The sequence below is a fragment of the Oculina patagonica genome, unplaced genomic scaffold, assembly GCF_052425735.1.
Source record: "Oculina patagonica isolate OP01 unplaced genomic scaffold, crgOcupat unplaced916, whole genome shotgun sequence".
Lineage (NCBI taxonomy): Eukaryota > Metazoa > Cnidaria > Anthozoa > Scleractinia > Oculinidae > Oculina > Oculina patagonica.
In genome coordinates, this window is record NW_027558818.1 from 1 (window position 1) to 8,024 (window position 8,024).

General features: G+C 38.1%; 1 pseudogene across 1 annotated transcript; it reads right to left on the minus strand.

The window, feature by feature from the left end:
• Positions 1-650: 650 nt before the first annotated feature.
• LOC144641408 (adhesion G protein-coupled receptor L3-like) lies at positions 651-7,835 on the minus strand (annotated as a pseudogene). The gene is made up of 9 exons (XR_013568547.1): positions 7,641-7,835; positions 7,095-7,192; positions 6,379-6,483; positions 4,854-5,028; positions 4,373-4,474; positions 4,107-4,197; positions 3,241-3,361; positions 2,748-2,803; positions 651-1,004 (listed from the first exon to the last, which is right to left on the minus strand). The product of XR_013568547.1 is annotated as an adhesion G protein-coupled receptor L3-like (transcript).
• Positions 7,836-8,024: the final 189 nt, after the last annotated feature.

Sequence of the window (8,024 nt, forward strand, 5' to 3'; positions counted from 1 at the left end):
AACAGTGCCGTAGCAAGGGGGAGGGGCCGGGGGGCCGTGCCCCCCTAGTTTCTTTCCCAAAAAGGAAAAACAGACCTGTATAAAATGTTGAAAATAAAATTTTATCTCGGGGGAGGTTTGAAACAATAACATTTGTACTTCTTTTCATTTTTTTAACGTACGTAGGGTGATGCACAACAATGTTAAACGGCCAAAAACTAAAACAAACCAGAAATTAAGACCAGAACGTACTATGATGACTCTGAAAGGTGAAAAATTTGCTGGTTTCAAGATACATAGACAGTCGGTTTTCTATTTTATAATTGACGTTGCAAGTGTTATACTCTCTTCAGTGGTTTGCTGAGACAGTGTAGGAAGTAAATAATTCGCGATATGCGTAAATCACAAGTAGCTCTTGGAGAACGCTGGACAAAGCATTTCCAAGCTTCTAGATTTCAAAATTTTCTGAGGGGGCATGCCCCCAGACCCCCCTAGCGGCTCGCACCTCCGGCGCTCGAGTGCCCCCCCCCTTATTTTACCCGCTTGCTGGGAAACTTTGTTAAATCAAATCAAATTTTATTTAAACACGTGACACTTAGGAGTACATACAGTTCTCGTTAGAATGTGTACGTGTGTAAAAATAAACAAGAGTTATGTTGCTGTCTACAAACATTTGCGTTCTGGTCCTGAACACCCGAAAGTTACACCAAAATCTAAAAAGAGACCACGAGGCGGCATCCTCGCCCCTTTCGCAAGGAAGTTCCCGAAAGTAGAGAGTTACACCATCACATAGGAATATTGTCCAGTTAGGATAAGTACAAGATAAATTATTTTTCTTTCCGTGGTATATAACATCTCTAAGATGACCTAATTTCATTACCTCCAGGTCTGAATCTGACGTGACCTGCATTAGCACCGCAAAATTAGTGAGATGATCGCATTTGCAGACGGAATGTGTTTCATTTGAAGCAGAAGCATCCACCTCACATCCTTTCGTTGACCACAATCCACTGCCGTTAACACTCCTAAAAATATCGCGAGAGTAAATTTTTAGTGTGGTTTAATTTTTGTGACGTGTAAACCTACGTTTAATTTTATCCAATTTTGTGTCAGTGTTAAGGTCGCGGTGGATACCTACAGCATGAATAAATTCATGAACCGAAATTTTGCTTGACCTGCATCTTTTAAAACGCTTACTTCGAATTCTCGGCTGTTATAGGTGCGATTAAGCTCAAATTTTACAGAGACATAAAGAAATGATAAAAGATTATGTATGTAATCATTTATTGGGTAGATCGTACTTAACGGCGATGTAATAGCCACGTCAGTGCCAAATTGGGAAGAACATAATTTCGGTGGCAGAGTTTGTGGAACGACTAGGAGACAGCACACTGTGATCTTGTCAAAAACTAATCAGTCAATATCTCTAGAGTGTCATAACAGAAGCGGATTTTTTTAATTTAAAATTTGCCAGCAAGTTATTGCGGTTTAAATGCGCAAATTTTAATTTAATGCCTTCTACCTCTTTCTAAAAGCGCTCTTTTAAAATTCCGCCTCTGTTATGACACACTACAATATCTATAGTTTACCTATCTGCAGTGGCAAGTCATGAAGTTCTGTATCCGCGCTGTATTCTCTGCCACAAAATTGTCGGAAAAGTCCAAACTTTGAGATTTCCGAAGGTATCCCGACCAATACACGATCAGTTTCCAAAGGAGAGATGTAATTATGGTAATTATATTCCACGCTTTTATGGTGAGAACAATGCGTTTTTATGAAGGACACGATTGTTTATGCCGAATATTATTGTGATTTCTCTGAGTTGCAGAGAGTTGCAGAAACATTCAAATTTGAATAAAAATTAGCTCATAGACTTCCTACAATCTATATAAACGTATAACGCCAAGTGTTGTTTTAAATTGGTTAAAATATCAAAGAAACGGGAATTTTTATATTTTTTTTATATTTTTATCCAGTCATGAATATCTCGTACAGTTGTCGATGTCAGTCGTTGCACTTCGTGCATACGCTTTAAATAAATGCATAATGATGAGCCTACTGGTGTCCCCCGCGACCTTAAAGGTATGTAATTCACCGTGATTGAAATTCTCAGTAGTTTAAGCAAAAATATGCTAATCCAGGATAAGCTTGAATTTTGATTATAGTTTTACGACTGACTTTTCAGTGAGATTTTCAGTTTATATGAAATTTCTGTCCTCCAATTTTGACGTTGTCTGGTCACAAACTCTAAGAAGCAGTGGCAATGAAAAACGCTTTTGCATAAAAGAAGTTAAATTATCAATGAACTTTTAAAACTGGATTTGTGTTGACTGGCTTTCAAGCAACCCGCCCCACGTTTATTTATTTTAATCAGTATTGACAAATTTGCAGAATATCTTCGGCAAACTTCCGGCTATCTTCGAGCGTCATGGCAAATTTTTTCCAGTAAAAAACTTCGCGATAACTTTGGAATTCTCTAAAGAGGGGGGCAAAGGGTTTATGCGTGACACGTGAAAAGGGCAAAAATTAGTCCGTGACGCGTGAAAATAGGGCAAAAATTAGACCGTGACGCGTGAAAAATAGTTAGAAAAGACACGTGATCCGTGAATTCTGCTGTTTCAAGTATACGTGACAGGTGAATTTGGTTAAAACTTGTGCGTGAAACGGGATCACGAACCCCCTTTGGTACCCTCTCTAAAGGCCAATTCCTTGCTACCGCGCTGCGGTTCTCTTTGATTGTTTGCTGATTAAATCCAGATCACACTCACCCTGCAGTGAAGTCCCACCACACACAGACCGGCACCAGCGTTGCATTTGATTTGTACTGAAAAAGTCAACATATTATAATTCTTCTCACTGGTTGTTTGTCTCACTGACAACAAACACAACTGAAACTGCAGTTCTAGTTATAATAAACAAACCAATAATCCGTCTTCACTAAGCTTGGGCACTGTAAATTTTTTTTGTAACTGACCCTTGCTTCTTCCGTTTTGTGCTGGCGTCGAGTTCTCTCGCCGTTCTCACCACGCGCTCATCGATCGAAAAAACACGAAAAAATAGAGGGCTGTGGACGGTCTACTGAAAGCGCAAACTTTTGGTTCATTGGGTAAAAAATAGTATCATAAAGACTATAACTCAAGAGAAACAATTTTTGTTGGAGAGAAAAAGTTATCTTTCATACTTGTATTCTTGATTCATGTAAAAAAAATAAATTCCATAGTATACACATCTTCATTTGTCAACCCATAGTGGCACACTTACCTTCACGTGTTGAAGGGTGACACGAACATCCAGCTCTTGACTATGAGCTGCCGACGGGATCACAAGACTTCCAATGACGCGGCTGTTAAGCTCGTAATGTGCATTTTCGCTTTCTTTTTCACTGAAAAAGCAAAATAATCCGAAATATGTTTTATTCTGGAAATACTTATACAATACTAGATCGCTAGAAAAACTTCACGAAATTAAATTGCGTATAATACGTTTAAATTAAAGGCCTGTATTACTTCCTTGAGGCCACACACGCATGGTGAGTAAGCGAAAATACATAAGACGATTGAACACTACACGAACTTTTAACAGTCAGGAGGACGAAGGAAAATGCAAATAACTGTTTTGTGAAGTATAGAAGTCTTTATTAAGAAGCTAGTCACAACAAACGTGTGGCTTTACAATAAAAAAAAAAACAATCTAAAATAAGCTAAACTAGTAAAATGAACCTATTATATGTATCAGTTACAAAGATTTTAAGAAATAAATCTAAAAAGACATCTATTTACAAAAGTGCGTTTGAAACGTTCTGTTTTTACTTTAGGGAGTATAAAGTCATGGCCCCTTTCTCTAAGAGCTCTGTTCCGTTTGGGTGGGGAGCAAGTCATATAATACATGGCCAGTGTCACTTGTGATTCTGTTGAAAAGATCATTGTCCCTATTCTTAATAACATCAGATATCAAAATGATCTTATTTGTATAGCCAAAACGATAGGCTCGCCGAAAGAAAGTGTCAATCCGATCTAAATATTTGCCTTGATAGGCGGAGCCCCACACTTCTAATCCATACAGAAATAATGACATATTTGCTCACATACTCTGCTTGTTGGAATCCATTGGATAACAACTATACTTACCTTGCGACCTCTGCTGGAGTCGATGGCAACATTTTATGCAAACTCTTGTAAATGACACTAAAAGCCTTTGTTTTGTTCCGAGGTTCAAGTCCTGTGAGAAAAATGTTACCCATTAACCTCCGCAGTTCCAGATACACAGCTCAGTGAAAGAGCGCGTGAATGTGAAATAATTCAGCAACCAATGCAAATGTTAAATCATCAAAATTAATAACTCGTTGCAATATTCATATAATAAAAATTGTTCCTGGTTACTATTCGACACTCACCAGCCATTTTCAAAGTAAGGAAATCGTTAATCCCTTGCCAGTTTTTGTCCATGTTGGACATTGAAAATCTGTAGTTATCAGACAACACTGAGGCCTACAAAGCTAATGCACTGAAGAGACATTCAGTGTTACTATAGTTATAATCTACAACTCATAACAATTATAGATACTAAAACTTATTTCCATTTGTTGACTTTACTAAGTGTGTCCGCTGCTAGCCACATCGGCAAAACTTGGAGATTAATATCAAGAGTAGTCGAAATAGTTATTCCCCTTACATATTAAGAGAGATTACCTGGCAGTCTGGGGGATTAGATAATAAACATGTAATTAACTTGGTCACATCGTTTTCACCAAAAACCAAGTTGAAAGAATTAACATCACACAACAAAAGTAGAATTATTGTGCAGCGAATATAAGAATATTCTAACAATAAAGTTTTTGGGTGAAAAAGGCCCATGAGAAAATAAAATGTTCTCACCAATGTTGTCCTCCGATGAGCTAACTGGAGATGTTTCATTTGACCATTTGCCAGCCAACTCTTTTCCAAATAACTCTGTGATCTCAGCTATCTTAATCGCTAACGTTTTGTTAGACCGACGCCACTGCTCTTTAGTTTTGTCCTCCATAACGTCATTTATAGCCTCTGTACTTTCCTTGCATTTAAAAAAAAAAAACAACAACAGAAAAAAAGAAACAAGGAGTCAAATGTTAAATAAAGCAACAAAAACAAAAAACAACATACAATTTCCTTTTCGGCCTTCCCCAAAGATTGTCTTTCTCTCATCTCAAGAGGCAGAAGGAAAAAAAACCGAAAGGCCCATTTACACGGCAGAAAATTTGTGGCACGGCTCCGATAAAATTGGTACGCGTACCAAAAAATAGCACTGATATCCTGTTTACACGTCCATTTTTCTACCGTGCAAAACTGCGTCACTGATAATGTTTTGGTGCGAGTAAAAGGCTCAACACCTTGTCCAGCGTACGCAATTCTGCCTTAGTACACATGCCGCTATTTCGTTTAAACGTCAAATACGAGTCGCGCATCTTTTCGGATTTTTCCCAGAAGACTAGAAAAGGGTGAATGTATATGGTTCTTGTTCAATTGGCAGTAGTGATGGCTTGTGCCTCCCCTATTAACGACGACGATTATTTTCTTTACTGTTTCATTCTCCTCGCCTTATTTGGATCAACTCCTTACATCATGCTCTTCCAAGGCAGAATTTAAGCTTTCGACTCTGGACACTAAGTTTCGAAAGCTAAAATTCTGCTTGGAAAAGCATGATATGGGGAGTTGATAGGGATATGCGGGAATAAAATAATAATACAAACAAATAATCATCGTCGTTAATGGGGGCGCTACAAGCCATCACTGCTGCCATTTACTACTGCCATTTCAACAATAATCTTATACCTTCACCCTTTTCTAGTCTTCTGGGAACAAGGCGAAAAGATGCGCGACTAGTATGTGACGTTTAAATGAATAAGCGGCATGCGCATTAAGGCAGAATCGCGTACGCTGGCCAGGGTTTTGAGCCCTTTACCCGCACCAAAACATTATTTAACGCAGTTTAGCACGGTAGAAAAAAGTACGTGTAAACAGGATACCAGTGCCATTTTTTGGTACGGGTGCCAATTTTATCCGGGCCGTGCCAAACTTTTTTGCCGTGTAATTGGGGCTCATAATATGTCCCAGCTTCCTACAGCATTGAGAGGAAGGTGCGGTGGTCTAATGGTGGATTCCGGATAGAGCGGTTCGGGCCTTCTCTGAAAGTGCCTCTCTCCATCCAGGTGTATAAATCGGTACCGGGGGATCAAGTTCTGGGTAGCCTTTCGATTAAATAGTATCCCAACCAGAGGGGAGTACAGATACTTCTAGTCGATTCATGGTACAAAAGCCAGAGTTTAGCACCGGCCGTATGAGCCACGAGGCTCGACCTCTCCTACTTGGACGATTGTCTGCGTACTGAGGTGATGTTAAAGAAATATTTCACAATACAAGTTACCTTTGTGACTTGTACAATTTGCCGAAGCGAAGAAGGGGACTGGTCTGAAGGTATTGATTTCAAACTTTCCATCATCGTGTCCATTGACTGCTTGAAGGTTTTGAGCTAAATACAAAGGTCAATATAGAGTTACGTTACAATGCCTCACACCTGAACGTACACATCTAATTTGGACAAAAACAAGTTCGCAGCAATGTGAAATAAAGGTAGAGGTAAAACGAAACACATTCTTTAGTATCTTACACTACATTTATGCATCTTACATCATAGAAAGCAGATTTGTAATCAGAATTAACCACACCCTCCAACAGATTATTTCATGTTTTTAAGATCGATTGAGCATAGAAACAAAGCACAATAGGTTCGTATTGACTAACCTATCTATTATCGCAAACAGAATGAAACTGAGTCCAGCCACAGGGAATAAACAAGATCCCCAACAATTCGTAAAAATAAACAGTGGAATGTTATTTTCTTCGCCAAAGGTCATGGAAGGAACGTAATGACTTCCGTGCGTTTTTATTAGACTGTACAGCACTCTGTCGTCCTGCTTCCTTACTTCTTCGTCCCTCCTTAGTAAAGGTTGCCTTAACCAACACTGAGAACTAGGTGCTTGGTTTTAAATAATAAGGCTATTGCATTTTATGCAAGTTATACCCAAATTAACATTTAACAAAACAATTCTTTGTAAAACTCTTGAACAAATTTTAGTTTACCTTTTCGTCCAGACTCTCTGGACTTTCACAAGCCTCTGCTTGACATTTCACATTTTGTAAACCTTGCTCACTTCCGCTGCAATTGAGAAGGCTCAGCTCTGTGTAGGAAAAAGAAAAATATTTGAAAATGACGTACATACCGGGGTTAGATTGCCTTTTTGGTTTTTGGCTAAATATACAATTATTTTTCGTGTAACATTTTATAGAGAGGATGAGAGTGGTTTATTGTTATTATAAACATTGAAATTACAATATACGTAAAAAAAACAAGATATAAATTCTCGTTTGAAAGAAAACCTAGAAAAATTGACCATATAATTGTAAAATGGTGCAAATCACGATATATTTTAACTGAGATGTTATTAAATAGAAAAGGCAAAATGCTAATGCCATAAGCCGTAGTCACAACGTTTGCAGTCTTCTGCTTTTTATGATTGTATGATAGGAATGGACGAGGACTTGAAAATAACAGAACTTGTTTAGTGGTGATTGGTGATTTTTTTTTAATTCAGTACACTGTAATGCGAATACCCTTTTCCTTCATACCTTTTCTCTCCATAACGAGATGTCTTGATGAAATGGGCTGCTGCTTCTTAAGTGTGGGGAATTTCGCTCCGACACACATAAAATCACCGAGTGTATTCTCCTTGTGTAATACTTCCATGTAATACAGGTTGCCTTCATTGAGGTATATCTTTTTTGATGTTTGATTAGCGGAACTAAGAGAAGGAACTTTAATTACTAGAAATTAATGCAAGTTCATTCAGTGATAAAATTTTGTATATTGGCGGGAAAAAGGAGAGTGGTCGCCGAATGACAAAATTGTCACAAGTAAAAGAAATTAGCATAAACCGTGAATTATCTAATTTAGCGATAGGCCGATAAGTGATCAGTTTATCGCTTGTACTTTCTACAGTAGTTTGTCCAATA